At 42.0% G+C, this 16,732-nt stretch overlaps 1 long non-coding RNA gene across 1 annotated transcript; it reads right to left on the reverse strand.

The window, feature by feature from the left end:
- Positions 1–1,071: 1,071 nt before the first annotated feature.
- Positions 1,072–7,225, reverse strand: LOC123381356. Its single transcript, XR_006588246.1, has 2 exons — positions 7,167–7,225; positions 1,072–1,292 (listed from the first exon to the last, which is right to left on the reverse strand). It is a non-coding gene; the product is annotated as an uncharacterized LOC123381356 (long non-coding RNA).
- Between the last annotated feature and the right edge of the window lie 9,507 nt (positions 7,226–16,732).

Genomic DNA, 16,732 nt, shown 5'->3' on the forward strand with positions numbered 1-16,732 from the left:
AGAAGGTCTGTCTTCTCCTATAGGATTTGAAACCGCAGGATTAGGTAAATTTAAGCTATTTGTGGGTATTTTCCCCCAACCATCTGGAAAACACTGCTGCTATAGAAGAGAAGTAGAGATAATCTGAGAGGAGACAAGCAAGAAGAGGGAAGATACTGGGGCGCCTGGGTGGCGCAGTCGGTTAAGCGTCCGACTTCAGCCAGGTCATGATCTCGCAGTCCGGGAGTTCGAGCCCCGCATCAGGCTCTGGGCTGATGGCTCGGAGCCTGGAGCCTGTTTCCGATTCTGTGTCTCCCTCTCTCTCTGCCCCTCCCCTGTTCATGCTCTGTCTCTCTCTGTCCCAAAAATAAATAAACGTTGAAAAAAAAATTTTTTTTAAATAAATAAATAAATAAAAAGAAAAAAGAAGAGGGAAGATACTTGGTTTCATCATTGGAGCCCCTGGATCCACCCTCATAACAAAAGACTCCAGACAAATATAACAGCAAAGTCGACTAGTTCAATGACAGCTTCAGTGGCAATAGGGAATAAACAGACACATACACCATAAAACCAACTCTGAAATCTCTGAAACTCTGAAATCAAAGTAGGTCAAGAAACCCAAATTTTACTAAAAGCAATTGAGTCAAACATAATTTTATCTTGAGATCTTCAGGCCTTCTCCTCCTGCCACAAATTTTTCTCATCAAGAAAAATGAGAAAGAATTCTAAAACCAAAGATTTCCAATAAAGACATGTTCAGTATATTAAGTGAATGGATAGATGAATGAATGAATACTCAGACTAAAGTTCCTTATTTCAACTTGAGAACACTTAGAAGAAATAAACTCTTATTTAGAAAGCAACAAAACTGTAATCTCCAAATATGATGTAGGATTCAGAGAGGCCTTGCATTTTATTGCCAGAAGACACCCTAGAGATTATATAACATAGTTGTTCACATGATGGCTGAGAAAATCAAGATCCCGAACCTTAGATCAATAAAAATTATCCAGCACAGCCTTCTCTAGCTTCTACGTTCCAATTTATAAGCAGGTGCTGTCTGGAACAATTAAACACTGGACACAGATGCCATGTGGAAGAAATACATCCCACAAGTTTGCTTTATTTGTTTGGGGGAAGGGGCACTGGCTTGTTGCAGTGCCACATTTTCCCACCTTAGTCAGCTAAAGCCTTGAGGCTTTTGGAAGCCACAGCCACCAGGTACCAAGAAGTTGACAATCCCTTCCCAAGAACAGCTGTGAGAGTGGCTTTACTGCTCTCCTTGTTCTGAGCATCTTCCCTGTTTCCATCTAAGAGAAAAGAGAAAAATCAAGAAACAGGAAGCAAAATGTGTACAGGGGAGTGGGAGATACACACTTCCAGTTACAGAATGTATGGTTGTATACATGGTGACAGATGGTCAGCTACCCTTGTGAGCATAGCATAGGATATAGAGTTGTTGAATCACTATATTGTACATCCAAAACTAATGTAACACCGTGTGTCAGCTATAGTTCAATGAAAGAAAGAGAAAGAAAAAAAGAAAGAAAGAGAGAGATGGAGGGAAGGGGGAGGAAGGAAGGAAGGAAAGAAAGAAAGGAAGAAAGGGAAGAAAGAAAGAAGGAAAGAAAGAAAGAAAGAAAGAAAGAAAGAAAGAAAGAAAGAAAGAAAGAAAGAAAGAGTAGCCCAAAATGAAGCAATAATGAGACTGAAATTTGAAAAATACCAAAGAATTGATGCAAAGTATGAACTGGGCAACTCTTTCGGAGGACAGCCAGGCAAATTCTGTCCGAATGTGGAATTCATCCATTCTTTGATTTCAGTTTTGTTTTTGTCTCTCTTTTTTTTTTATCTGCCCTTTAGATCAAACAAGTTCACTAATATAAGCTTATTCTTCAGTTTCTTTTATACCTGCATGCAAAGATTTATTTATATGGGACCTTTAATTCATCACTGTTCACAGAAGCCACGGAGTGGTAACAACCTGCAACCCCAACAGAGGAGAAGTTATGGACAGTCATATAATAAGCCTAGATTTGCTTTAAAATAGACAAGGTGGGGGAGGGAGTATGGGTGTGTGTAGAGACGAAACAAGATTAGCCAGATGTTGATAATTACTGAAGCTGGCTGTTGGATACATGGAACTCCGTCATACCACATGCCTTCTTTTGTATATGTTTGAAATTTTCCATGATAGAATGCTTAAACATTTAAATTATGATATGTTGTGGGGCACCTGGCTAGCTCAGTCAGTAGAGCACGTGACTCTCGATCTTGGGGTTGTGAGTTCGAGCCCTACATTGGGTGTAGAGATTACTTAAAAGTAAAATCTTAAACATAAATAAATAAAGAGATGTCCATTAGCAGAATATTCTGCAACAGTTAAAAATGAAAGAGATCTCTATGTGCCAGTATAGTAAGAGGTCCAAGACCTGTTGCTATACACAAAATACAGGGTACATCACAGCATATATATATATAGTATTTTCCAGTTTCTCTCTGAACTCCACATGAATGGAATTAGGTTAGTCATGACACACACATCATTGGCCCACTTTCATTTAGTTGGTTAGTTAATTATTTTTAATAATATAATAACACCCATGATCCTATCATCCAAATTGAAAACTAGGACCTTGAAACTAACCCACAGGCTATTGTAAGTAAGACATGTACCGTATGTTAAGAGAAGCCCTATTCACAAGAGCAAAAACTAGGAAAGAGCCCAAATGCCCATCCACAGAAGAACGAAATGAGTAACATCTGACATATCCATGCAATGAAATATTACATAAGAGTCCAAATGAGTGGACTTTAATGATTCACAACATATGGAATGTACAGAAGAAACTGTTACCAGAATTGTTTGACAATAAGAAAACTGGAAGTCTGGGCTGGGAGAGAGACTGATTGAATCTTTTCTCTCACAGCAACAGAAATTCAACTCAAACCTGCCCTAACCAAAGAAGGGAATTTAATGACTTACATAGATTCAAGGTCCAAGGATACCCAGGAGCTGGTCCAGGGGCTCAAAGGATGTTTGTCAGTGTCTTCTCTCTCCAGCTCTCCACTCCACTTGCCTCTGAGATGTCATTTTTCTTGGTTTCTACACCTTGGCCCCTCTCTTTCAGGCTCTTATTATCCATCCTGCCAACACTCCCAGGGAAGAGGGAGCTTCTTTCCTCTCAGCTCCAACCCAAGTCATGCATTGACTCTCATTGGCCAGAATTGGTTGACACATCTCACTGAACCAATCACTTTAGCCAAGGCGATGGGATATGCTGATTGACTAGACCTGGCTCATTTGCCCTTCTCCCAAGCAGGACAGACTGGGGTCAGTCCCTTTTAACCACATGGAGAGAGATTGGCTGACTGTTTCCTCATAGGAATGGTTGAATGGATGCTGGGCAGGCAGAACCCACCAAAGCAAAATCAGATGCAGCCGTTGCCTTCTCTTTGCCTGGCTCCCCACCCCTGGGTGGGCAGATGCTTCTCCCCCTGCTCCTGTGGCACCTTAAGCAGATTTCTTTTAGAATCTGGATCCTGTTGCCCAACATGCATCCATTTCTGTCTGTTTCCTCCTATAAACCATTCAACTCCTTCAGGACAAGAACCATGCCTTTTGCTTTGGTAGGTAATCCCTGGCAAAACGCCTTACATTCAGTTGGCACATGATAAATATTTGTTAAATGAATGAATGGCTCTTGAGTCTATGCCAAAATAAAGTCCTGACATTCAAGGTTTTTCCTGATGGGGCCCCACACCATCCTTCCTGCCCCTTCTGTACTTTCCATGGCCCATAGGTGAGCAGCCAGCAGACCTTTTCCCACCTTTAAGCCTTCATCCTGCTCTTCCCCCAGCTTGACTGCCCTCCCCCTATACCCAAAGGGATCATGATGGAGGGAGCTGGAAAGTTGGCCAATCAGTTTTCTGATCACAAGACCTTGCAGTGGAGATTTCTATAACAGAAACCCTTTAGTCTGCTCAGCTTCTTGACTCCACTTTTCTTAAAACTAGCCCCCACACACCCAAGACTGTGCGTGAACAAAAGGACCCTGCCACTCTCCCTTGCTGTGGTTGGTTCTCTGGCTGAAGAAGTCAGAGCCGGGTGCTAGTAAGTTGATGGGTAGCGCTAAAGCCAAGAGGGCTGGGGAGGCTACTTCCTATCATGCAAAATGATAACAACAGCACCAATATTGAGCATTTATAATGCACCCAGCACTATGCCTAGGCCTTTGTGCATGTTTTCTCCTTTGATCCCCACACGGGGACCATAGAATCCTCATTTTATAGGTGGGGAAGTGGGGAGGAAGCGGCTTGCCTGAGGTCACAGAGGTAATAAATAGTGAGGCCAGGACTGGATCCCACCCTGATGCCAGAACCCTTGCTCTTGTCCCCAAAAGTGAGGGAAGAACAAAATAAGTGGCAAGTAGAATTGGGAGACTCAGCAATCCCAGAAAGAGGAAGACAAGGGGACAGTGGCTACCTTGCCCCATGATGGCTTTGCTGGTCCTGACCCCTGTTTTCTAGGAGGCCCAGCTCTACTTACTATCCTGAGGTTCCTAAACACACCCTGAATCCTAACAACTCATCCTCCTTTTTGTTGAAGCCAGCCCCCTTTGTCTTCCTCCACCACTGGTGAGGTGTGTGGCTGGACAGGTTCTCTCCCTCTCTGGGCTTGGGTTTCCTGGTCTATGAAATGTAGGCAATCCTCGCACAACTCAGGGAATCAGCATGAGGATGATGTGAGATGATGCATGGGCCGTGGAGGGCACAGTGAGAGGCTGTGAGTTCTGATTACCTCCAGTTTGGAGCGGAGGGCCGATGCTGACTGTCTTTATGCATCCGTTCTCCTAGAGCCTGGCACTGTGACTCACTCGTAGAAGTTTCTCAGGCCATACTTGGACTAGCCTAGGGGAACCACTCCTGATAAGCAGGACTTCTTAACTTCCACGAGGCTCCTGGTGCTGGTGATATGGCCTACACTCCTGTTTGTTTCTTCAACGAGTTAATAATTTACCTCCGGTGTTTGATTTTGTTTAAACAGACATGACCCCATTGGTGCTCAAGGCTCTGTTCCTGCCAAAGTGGCCCAGGGATCAAAGAAGCCCAAAGACACAGAGAGCCCTCCCCCTGCCCTGTCCCAGAATTGTCCTTTAGCCTGCTGGCATCTACCCCTGCCTCGTTGCCCTCTTGACCTTCCCCACCCTGCTTTCAGTCATGCTCGGCTAGCCCTTAGCTTCTCTTTGAGATTATTCCACCTCTGTGGTCCACCGCAACAGTCGACATGTCGACTTCCTCACTGCCCAGTGCTCCCTAAGCCTCTTTGGGGTCCCTATGGCCTCTCTCTTCTGTAAATGAGGTATCTCAAGGTGTCTGGAGTGTATTCACTCATTCCACTGAGGATACTGGGAGCCCAGGGTCCCTCCAGTGTGGCCCTGTGATTTCCATTTATGGCTGCTGTCTCCCCTCCTCAGCCTGGGGGAGTGAACTGGCCTCCTGGCTGGGGATTTGGACCTACCTCATCTTTTCCAGCCCTCTAGTCTAGGCTCCCTGTCCCCCAGCCTTTCTGGCTCCCTACTCCAGCTTATATTAGCGTCCCTACAGTGCTATACAGTGCTATACAGTGACAGCAGTATATTCTCTCACAGTTCTGGGGACCAGAAGTCTGAAATCAGGGTGTCACCAGGACCATGCTCCCTCCAAAGACTCTAGGGGAGGATCCTTCCTTGACTCTCCCAGCTTCTGGTGGCTTCTAGGGTTCCCTGGCTTGAAGAGTTCCCTTGACTGCATCCCTCTAGTCTCTGTCTCCATCTTCGCATGGACTTCTCTTCTCTCCGTGTGTCTCTTCATCTTCAGTTTCTTATAAGGACACTTGCTATTGGATTCAAGTTCCCCCAGGTAATTCAGGATGATCTCATCTTGAGAATCTTATCTTAGTTACCTTTGCAGAAACCCTCTTCCCAATAAAAGTCCCAGAAAGAGCATAGGCAGTAATTTCTTTGACAGTGGCCATAACAACATTTTTCTAGATATGTCTCCTGAGGCCAGGAAAACTAAAGCAAAAATAAACTCTTGGGACTACATCAAAATAAAAAGCTTCTGCACAGCAAAGCTAAAAGGCAACCCACTGAATGGGAGAAGATATTTGCAAATGACATATCTGATAAAGGATTAGTATCCAAAATATAGAAGAAACTTGTACAACTCAATGCCAAAAAAACCCCAATAATCCAACTAAAATGGGCAGACATTTTTCCAAAGAAGACATCCAGATGGCCAACAGACACATGGAAAGATGCTCAACATCATTCATCATCCAGAAAAGACAAATAAAACTGCAATGAGACATCACCTCACACCTGTCAGAATGGCTAAAATAAAAAACACAAGAAACAACAAGTGTTGGCAAGGATGTGGAGAAAAAGGAACCTTCTTGAACTGTTGGTGGGAATACAAACTGGGCAGCCACTGTGGATAACAGTATGGAGTTTCCTCAAAAAGTTAAAAATAGAACTACCCTATGACCCAGTAATCACACTACTGGGTATTTACCCAAAGAATATGAAAACACTAATTCAAAAGGATACATGAAAAAAACAAAAGGATACCTGAATTCCTATGTTTATTGCAGCATTACTTATAATTGCCAAATTATGGAAGCAGCCCCAGTGTTCATTGATAGATAAATGGAAAAAGAAAATGTGAAAGAATATATGTATATATATGGAAATATATATATATGTATATATATATATATATATGTAATGGAATATATATATATATAATGGAACATATATATAATGGAATATATATATAATGGAATATGGATGGAAATATATACATACATAATATGAATGGAAAAAGAAAATGTAAAAGAGTATATATACATATATATAATGGAATATTACTCAGCCATTAAAAAGAACGAAATCTTGCCATTTGCAACAACATGGATGAGTCTAGAGGGTATAATGCTAAGTGAAAGAAGTCAGTCAGAGAAAAGATAAATACCACTGGTTTCACTCATGTGGAATCTAAGAAACAAAACAAATGAACAAAGGGAAAAAAAGAGACAAACCAAAACACAGACTCCTAACTACTAAAAACAAACAGATGGTTACCAGAGAGGAGGTGGATGGGGGAGGGGTGAAATAGGTGGAGGGGATTAAGAGTACCCTTACCTTGATCTCATTCTTTTTTATGGCTGAGTAATATTCCAGTGTGTGGGTGTATCATGCCTTCTTTATTCATCTATCGATGGACACTTCCGTTGATGGATTCCATATCTTGGCTATTATAAATAATGCTGCAATAAACAAAAGGATGCATGTAAAAAAAAAAGGGGTACACTTACCTTGATGAGCACTGAGTTAAATATGGAATTGCTGAATCACTATATTACACACCTGAAACTAACATAACACTGTATGTATGTCAACTATACTGTAATTAAAATAAAATTTAAAAAAACAGATAAGATCAAGTTTACAGATTCTGGGTGGATATATCTTTGGAGGAGCCACCATTCAACCCAATACAACTAGAACTGAGACCAGAAGATTATGGATATGCCAAGTAGTACAGGAACAAAGCCAGTGGAGGTTGGAGGGAATAGTCTGGTTGGTTGGCACACAGGGAGATGGTAAGAGGGAGTTTGTGCAATGCCCAGAAGAGTGAGGCAAGAAGACTCAAGCTTCCCCTTGCAGCACTGGAAAGCCACGGGAGAATTTTAAGTAGGAGAATGACATTAGTCAATGTCACTGATTGCTGAGCATCTGGTGAACAGACAACTTATTATCCAAATAGGAAAACGAGGGAGATCCCCTGCATCACCACATACCCACAAATCAATTCCAAGGAGGTCAAATTCCTGAACTTGAAAAGCAAAACTTCAAAAGTTTTTGAAGGAAATAGAGATGAATATTGTTTTGACTTTGGAGTAGGAAAAGATTTCTTAAACAAGTCATACCATAAAGGAAAAAAGAGACAAATCAAACTTTAAATCTTCTGTTTAAAAAAAAAAAAAAGACACTGGGGGCTGGGTTGGCTCATTTGGTAGAGCATGCAACTCTTGATCTCAGGGTTGTAAGTTTGAGCCCCACGTTAGATGTAGAGATTACTTAAAATTAAAAAGGGATGCCTGGGTGGCTCAGTCAGTTAAGCATCCGACTGTAGCTCAGGTCATGATCTCACGGTTCATGAGTTTGAGCCCCACATCGCACTCTGTGCTGACAGTGTGGAGACTGCTTGGGATTCTCTCTCCCCCCTCTTTCTCTGCCCTCCCCCCTCTTCAAAACAAATAAATAAACATTAAAAAAAAAACACATGATGAGATTCTACTTCCTACCCAATAGTCTGGCCATAACCAAAAACAGCAAACCCAAAGACAGACCAACAAAAACAAAAAACATAAAATAACCAGTGTCAGTGAGGATGTAGATAAATTGGAACATTCTTGCACTGCTTGTGGTAATATAAAATTGCAGCATGTGCACAAAAGTTTGGCAGGTACTCAAAAAGTTAAGCATAAAATCACTGTATGATCAGCAATTCCACCTCTAGGTACATTCGCAAAAGAATTGAAAGCAGGAATTTGTACACCAACATTCACGGCAGCATTATTCACAATAATCAAAAAGTGGATCAACCCAATGTTTCTCAACAGATGGATGGAAAAACAAAATGTGGTATAGCCACACAATGGAATATTGTGGAGCCTTAAAAAATTAAGTCTTGATACATGCTACAATGTGGATGAACTGTGAAAACATCATGCACAGTGAAATAAGCCAAACACAGAAAGACAAACTTTACGTTATTCCACTTGTGTGCAGTACCTAGAATAGGCACATACACAGACAGAAATTTGCAGAGACAGAAAAGTGAATGAATAGTGGTTTCCAGGGGCTGCGAAAGTCATTGCTTAACGGGGACAGGGTTTTTGGTTTGGGATGATGAAAATGTTCTGGAAGTGGATAGCGATGGTTGCTGTACAACATTGTGAATGTACTTAATGGCACCAAATTAATTGTGTATTCAAAATGGCTAATATGGTAAATTTTATCATAAAAATTCATAAAAAAATAAAAGGATGGGAAAAAATATATACCAAGTAAATTCTAAGAAAAAAAACCTGTAGCGACTATATAAAAAAAAAAAAAAAAAGACACTATAGAGGGGTGCCTGGTGGCTCAGTTGGTTAGGCATCCAAGTCTTTTTTTTTTTTTATGTTTATTTATTTTTGAGAGACACAGAGCATGAGCAGGGGAAGGGCAGAGAGAGAGGGAGACCCAGAATCCAAAGCAGGCTCCAGGCTCTGAGCTGTCAGCACAGAGCCCAATGTGGAGCTCAAATTCACAAACTGTGAGATCATGACCTGAGCTGAAGTCAGACACTTAACCGACTAAGCCACCCAGGTGACCCAAGCATCCAACTCTTGATCTCAGCTCAGGTCTTGATCTTAGGGTTAGGAGTTCAAGCCCCATGCTGGGAGTGAAGACTACTTAAAAAAAAAAAAAAAAAAAAAAAAAGACACTATAACAAAGAGGCACACCTCTCAATCCAAGCTAGTTATCACCAATATTTGCTTAATAAATATTTTAGCTTAAAAAATTAACTCTTTTTTAAGATTTTTTTTTTTATTTTCAAGTGATCTCTACACCCAATGTGGGGCTCAAAATTAGAGCCCTGAGACCAAGAGTCACATGCCCTGCCACCTGAGCCAGTCTGGTGCCCCTGAAAAATTAAGTCTTGAAAATAAAGTTTCTGGGGGCGCCTGAGTGGCTCAGTCGGTTGAGCATCCTACTCTTGATTTCAGTTCAGGTCATGATCCCAGGGTGGTGGGATTGAGCTCTGTGTTGGGCTCTGCACTGAGTAGGGAGCCTGCTTAAAACTCTCTCTCTCTCCCTCTGCCCCTCTCCCCTACTTGCACTCTCTCACTCTAAAAAAAAAAAAAAAAAGTTTTAATTAAAAAAAAAGAAAGTAGAGTTTCTGGTCAGGGCATGAATATTATTTACTAAACTTTTTATTGAAGGTTAATATGCTTGCCAAGAGGTACAAAAATCCTAAGCGCACAGCTTGATAAAGTTTTATACAATGAACATATCTGTGGAACTAAATCAAGAAACTAAATCAAGAAACAGCATTATCCTGCCTCACCAGCAGCCCTCTTAATACTTACTCCTTGCCCTACCTTCCCTGTAGGTGTAACCAGCATCCTGACTTCGATACCCCAAAGGAGTTTTGCCTGTTTTTCAACTTTATATAAATGGAATTAGATGATATATAGTTTTTTGAGGTGGCACTTTTTTTTTTAAGTAATCTCTATATCCAATGTGGGGCTCAAACTCATGACCCGGAGATCAAGAGTCACATGCTCTACCGACTGAGCCAGCCAGGCGCCTGAGATGGTACTTTTGTGTATTTTCTAAAATTTTTTTATAATTTTCAGAGAGAGAGAAGGGGGGGAGTGGGGCAGGGGGAGAGAGAGAGAGAGAGAGAGAGAGAGAGAGAGAGAGAGAATAGTAAGCAGGCTCCAAGCTCAGCGCAGAGCCTGGTGTGGGGCTCCATCCCATGACCCGAGCCGAAATCAAGAGTCAGACTGAGTATATGCTGTACCAACTGAGCCACCCAGATGCCCCTTGTGTGCCTTTTTTATCTGAGCCAATCTAGTGGGTATATGGCAGGCACACACATTTTTAAGGCTTTTGATTCATATTGCCTCTGGAAAGTTGCCCTGATGTACATTCCTGCCAGCAATGCATAAGAGCTCCAAAATCTTTAGTTCCTTGACCGAGTGCAAGATGATAAAAATGTCCCCCATGGTCCCTATAAAATTCCATATCCTGTATTGTGCATTGCCCTTTGCAATATAATCTCATTTGACCCTCAGAACCTCAGATAGATAGAACAGGTACAATTACTCCCATTTTACAGGTGGGAGGACTGAGGTTCTGAGATGTTTAGTCACTCAGCTTGTAAAGGGTGATGCCAAGAACAGAACCCAGCTCTGATTTCTACTCCAGTAATACTATTAAGAGGACGCATTTTTCTTGCACCCATTTTTAAGTGGATAGTGGTAATATCATAGAATAGAGACATCTTCCAGGAGTGGGGTCCAAGTTAATTCCAAATTTACTTGGAAGAACCTGATCTTCATGCCTAAAGGTACCACATTCTGCACCTGGATCTGGAAATTTCAAGCTAAGATCTGAAGGTCAGGGCAAAGTTGAGTACATGCTCTCCTACCTCTTAATTGCTTTGGAACATGCCAACCAACCTCTCCACACAAGTAAAGACTTTTTGCTAAGCCAGTGGGCTACAGCATCACATTCTTCAACCCTTGCTAAGCATTATAATCACATAAAGCAAAAAAACTTTCCCGTCTCCACCCAATGTACAAAGTCATTGAAATACTGACCCAAACAACCCAGAACCAGCCTAAGTTGGTCAATGCAGAGAGGTCTCGGCTATTAAAACCCCATTACCATAAAATGCTGGCACTGGAAAGAGTTTGAGAAATATTTCAAGGTCAACAGAGAGGGAAAAAATGTTTCACCTCACAGGCCAACTCCCACCAGATGTAATGCTGAAAAATATTCTGAGGCTGTGTCTAGACTCAGTAGGGAAAGTTTCTTAAGACTGGCGAGATACCTGCCAGATACAGGAGGTGGTGGGAAGGCATACAGGATATGCATTTGCTATGTATAGGTCTCTTTTTCTTATTTAATATGTAGAAACTGATATTTGGAGGGGAAGTCACTTATCCAAGGTCACACAAATGTGTCACTGGATGAGCGTTCAGGCTCTATGCAGTAGACCTTCCCACCACAAACGGGTCTCATCTGGACATCATAGCAAGACAGTATTACTAAACTATTCGCTCTTCCAAAGAAACATCTCCGTCCATATCTCAGTTTTCCTCCTTCTGGGTGTCTGTCATTCACAGGCAATTCATTATTCAGATGCCATCTTTCCAACCACATCCGTGTTCCGTGACAGAAAAGTGATGGGTGCAAGATGTCATGGGTGATCCAGCCCCGTTCCCTCTGATGGAAGTCTGATCTCTGACCAGCCATAGAAGGCTTGAATGTGTGGGCTTATGACCAAAGCAGAGGGCAATCATTTTTCTGCATCAACTCCTTTATCAAACAGCAGGAACTGTAATAGCAGAATGCGTGCCAATACTCTGGTTGTATTGCCCCCTGGTGGCAGAAACAAAAACAGCACTCTAGGAGACTTGTAACATTTTCCAGCTGCAAAGTGATCTCAGAGATCTTAATTCAATCAAAACCCTTTATTTCAAGTTCTTATAAGGACACTAATCCTAACAGATTAGTAAGGAAGTTCAGGAAGGAAAGGGAATCACCAGAACATATGGCAACGTAGTGATGAAGTAAAAAAAGTGGAACCAAGTCCTAAAGTTTAGCTCCTGTACTCAGACCACTTAGCAGAATGATAAACTAAGAAATGATTTTCTTGGGGCACCTGGGTGGCTCAGTCGGTTAAGTGGCCAACTTCGGCTCAGGTCACGATCTCACAGTTCATGGGTTCAAGCCCTGCGTCGGGATCTGTGCTGACAGCTCGGAGCCTAGAGTCTGCTTTGGATTCTGCGTCTCGCTCTCTCTCTGCCCCTTCCCTGTTCATGCTCTGTCTCTCTCTGTCTCTCAAAAATTAACAAAAGCTAAAATTTTTTTTAAAAAAGAAGTAATTTTCTTAAAAGAAGTAATGACCCAACATAGTACATGCTATAAAACACACAGCAAAATGAACATAAAAATCTTTCTTCTTCTAGAATGTAAATTCTTTGATGGCAGAAACTTTGGGTGATATACTGAGTACCCTGAGGCTTAAAGCACAAGGAGGGGCGCCTGGGTGGCGCAGTCGGTTGAGCGTCCGACTTCAGCCAGGTCACCGCGGTCCGTGAGTTCGAGCCCCGCGTGGGGCTCTGGGCTGATGGCTCAGAGCCTGGAGCCTGTTTCCGATTCTGTGTCTCCCTCTCTCTCTGCCCCTCCCTTGTTCACACTCTGTCTCTCTCTGTCCCAAAAATAAATAAATGTTGAAAAAAAAATTAAAAGAAAAAAGAAAGAAAGAAAGCACAAGGAGCAACGCACCTGGGTGGTTCAGTTAGTTAAGGGTCTGATTCTTAAATTTTTTTTTATTAACATTTATTTATTTTTGAGACAGGGAGAGACAGAGCATGAACAGGGGAGGGTCAGAGAGAGGGAGACACAGAATCCAAAGCAGGCTCCAGGCTCTGAGCTGTCAGCACAGAGCCCGACGTGGGGCTCGAACTCACAGACCGCGAGATCGTGGCCTGAGCCGAAGTCGGCCACTTAACTGACTGAGACACCCAGGCGCCCCAAGGGTCTGATTCTTGATTTTGGCTCAAGTCGTGATCTCACGGTTGTGGGATTGAGCCCCATGTCCACACTGAGTGTGGAGTCTGGTTGTAATTCTCTGTCTCCCTCTCCCTCTGTGCCTCCCCAGCTCACGTGCTCTATCTCTCAAAAAAACAAAAACAAAAAACAAACCCAAATAGTTTTATGAACATTGATTGCTACCTGTCCTGTCTGGGAGCAATAAATCTGCTGTTCTGAGATGACTTCCCTCCTACACTTTTGTTGTTACGGTGACCTTCTTAGGAGGAGGTTGTATATGACAGCGGATTTGGTTTTTGTCTGTTCATGGAAAATAAAAAGTTGGCAACTCTCAAAAACAAAACAAAACAAATACACTCTTATGGATTTAAAAAAGAAAAGAAAAAGAAGAAGAAGAAGAAGAAGAAGAAGAAGAAGAAGAAGAAAAAGAAGAAAAAGAAAAAGAAAAAGAAAAAGAAAAAGAAAAAGAAAAAGAAAAAGAAAAAGAAGAAAAAGAAAAAGAAAGGGTGCCTTGGTGGCTAAGTTGGTTAAGCACCCTACTCGTGATCTCGGCTCCGGTTGTGATCTCACAGTTCATGAGTTTGAGCCCCACCACAGCCTCTGTGCTGATATCACAGAGCCTGCTTGGGGTTCTCTCTCTTTCCCCCTCTCTCTGCCTCTCTCTCTCTCTCTCTCTCTCTCTCAAAACAAATAAACTTAAAAATTACTTTTAAAAAGAAAGAAAGAAAGAAAGAAAGAAAGAAAGAAAGAAAGAAAGCAAGCATAATGACCATGGTAGCCCTTATCACCTACTTCGTATTTCCATGTGCCAGACGCTGGGCTTAGTAGCACTTAACTCATCCTTCTTTCATTTATTCAACAAACACTCATGGAGCTCCTTCTCCTTGCTGGGCACTGTCATTGGCATTGGGGTTGCCACAGTAGCCAGAACAGAATCTCTACCCTCAGGGAAACTACGCTTCAACTGGGGGAGATAAATGATAAATAAGTCAGTAGCCGAACATGGTGGTGTCACCGACTGGATATTTGTGTCCTCCCCCCCCCCCCCCCAATCCATACATTGAAGCCCTAAGCCCCAGTGTGACTGTGTTCAGAGATAGAGCCTATAAGGTTAAATGAGTGAGGCCCTGATCCGATAGGATCAGTATCCTTATAAGGAGAGGCACCAGAGAGCACTCACTTGATCTCTCTGCCCCCAAGTGCACAAAGAGATCATGTGAGTACACAGTCAGAAGGCGGCTGCATGAAAGCCACGGGAGAACTCTCACCAGAAATCAGATCAGCCAGAACATTGATCTTGGACTTCCCAGCCTCCAGAACTGTGAGAGAATAGATGCCTCTTGTTTAAACCTCTTATTGTGTTATGGCAGCCTGAGCTGACTGACAGCTGAGTAATAACCGTAACTACTATGGAGAGAAATAAGGCAGGGCCGGGGCATCAGGACGATGGAGGGGATGTGGTCCTTCCACTTAAATGTTGAGGAAAAGGTGCCAGTGTATAGCTCGAGGAATTTTACGTTTATCACACCCATGTAATATCCACTCGGATCAAGAATTGAAACATTTCCAGCATGTTCTCTCATGCCCCACCCCCACTCAGCTCTCACCTAAGGGTAGCCATTATTCTGACTTCCATCAGCATGGATTCAGTTTATCTGTTTCTAAACTTTATAGTAGTGGAATCTGATAACATGTTGATGGACATTTGGGCTGTTTCCAGTTTGAAGCTATTATGAATGAAGCTGCAAAGAACATTCCTGAACATATCCTTTGGTAGACGTAATATTCACTTCTGTTGGGTACATGCCAATGAGTGGAATTGCTGGGTCAGAGTATGCACATATTTCGACTTAGTAACTACTGCCAAATATTTTTTCAAAGTGGTTGTATCGATATGTGTTCCCATCAACAAATAAGAGAATTATGGTTGTTCTTCATCAACGCTTTGGAAGTCAGTCTTTTTAGTTTTAGCCATTCTGGTAAGGATGTCATGGTATCCTTTTACGGTTTCTATTTACTTTTCTCTTGTGGAAAAAAAGATGTTGAGCAGCTTTTCATATTTTATTGGTCATTTCCTATAGTTTATTGGTCATCTTGATATTCTTTTCTGTGAAATATCTGTGCAGGTTCATTGCCCATGTTAAAACTGTGAATTGTCTACCCATTGAATGGGAGGAAATATGTGCAAATCATATATAACAGTCTAGTATCCAGAATATATACAGAATTCCCACAACTCAATTACAAAATGGGCAAAAACTTGAGTGGACATTATTTCAAAGAAGATATATGCACAGCCACCAAGCACATGAAAAGATGTTTGATGTCACTAGTGATTAGGGAAATGCAAATCAAAACCACAGTGAGCTACTACTTCACACCCACTAGGATGGCCATTAAAACAAAGAAGGGAAAATACCAAGTACTGGCAAGAATGCAGAGAAGTCAGAACCCTCATACATTGTTGGTGGGAATGTATAACGGTATAGCCATTGTGGAAAACATTTTGGTGGTCCCACAATAAGCTAAATGTAGAATTAGCATGTAACCTAGCAATTCCACTCCTAGGTATTATCCTCAAAAGAACTGGGGCGGGGGGCAACTGGGTGGCTCAGTCAGTTAAGCGTCCAACCTTGGCTCAGGTCATGATCTCACAGTTTGTGAGTTCGAACCCCACGTCGGGCTCTGTGCTGACAGCTCAAAGCCTGGAGCCTGCTTTGGATTCTGTGTCTCCTTCTCTCTCTGTCCCTCCCTCACTTGTGCTCTGTCTCTCTCTCTCTCTTTCTCTTAAAAATAAACATTAAAAAAAAATTTAAAAGGAAAAGAATTGAAAACATACATCTACATTTGTATAAAAACTTGTATACAAATGTTCATAGTGACTCTATTAACAATAGTCAGAATACAGAAATAACTCAAACGTCCATCAACTGTTGAATGGAAAAACAAAATGTGGTACACCCATACGATGGAATATTATTTGGCCGTAAAAAGAAATGAAGTACAACATGGATGAACCTTGAAAACATTATGTTAAATAAAAGAAGCCAGTTCCAAAAGGCCACGTATTATATGATTCCATTTATATGAAATGTCCAGAGTAGGCAAACACATAGAGACAGCAAGTCAGTGGTTACCAGGGTGTGAGGGGAGGAGTGAACGGGGAGTGACTGCTTCATGGGTATAGAGTTTCTATTTCGGGTGATTAAAAAGTTCTGGAAGTAGACAGAGGTGATGGTCGCACAACATTGTGGATGTATTTAATATCACTGAATGGCACATTTTAAAAAATTTATAGTGGTGGGGGTGCCTGGCTGGCTCAGTTGATAGAGCATGCAAATCTTGATCTCAGGGTGGTGACTTTGAGT

The sequence above is a fragment of the Felis catus genome, chromosome D3 (assembly GCF_018350175.1).
Source record: "Felis catus isolate Fca126 chromosome D3, F.catus_Fca126_mat1.0, whole genome shotgun sequence".
In the NCBI taxonomy this organism is placed as follows: domain Eukaryota; kingdom Metazoa; phylum Chordata; class Mammalia; order Carnivora; family Felidae; genus Felis; species Felis catus.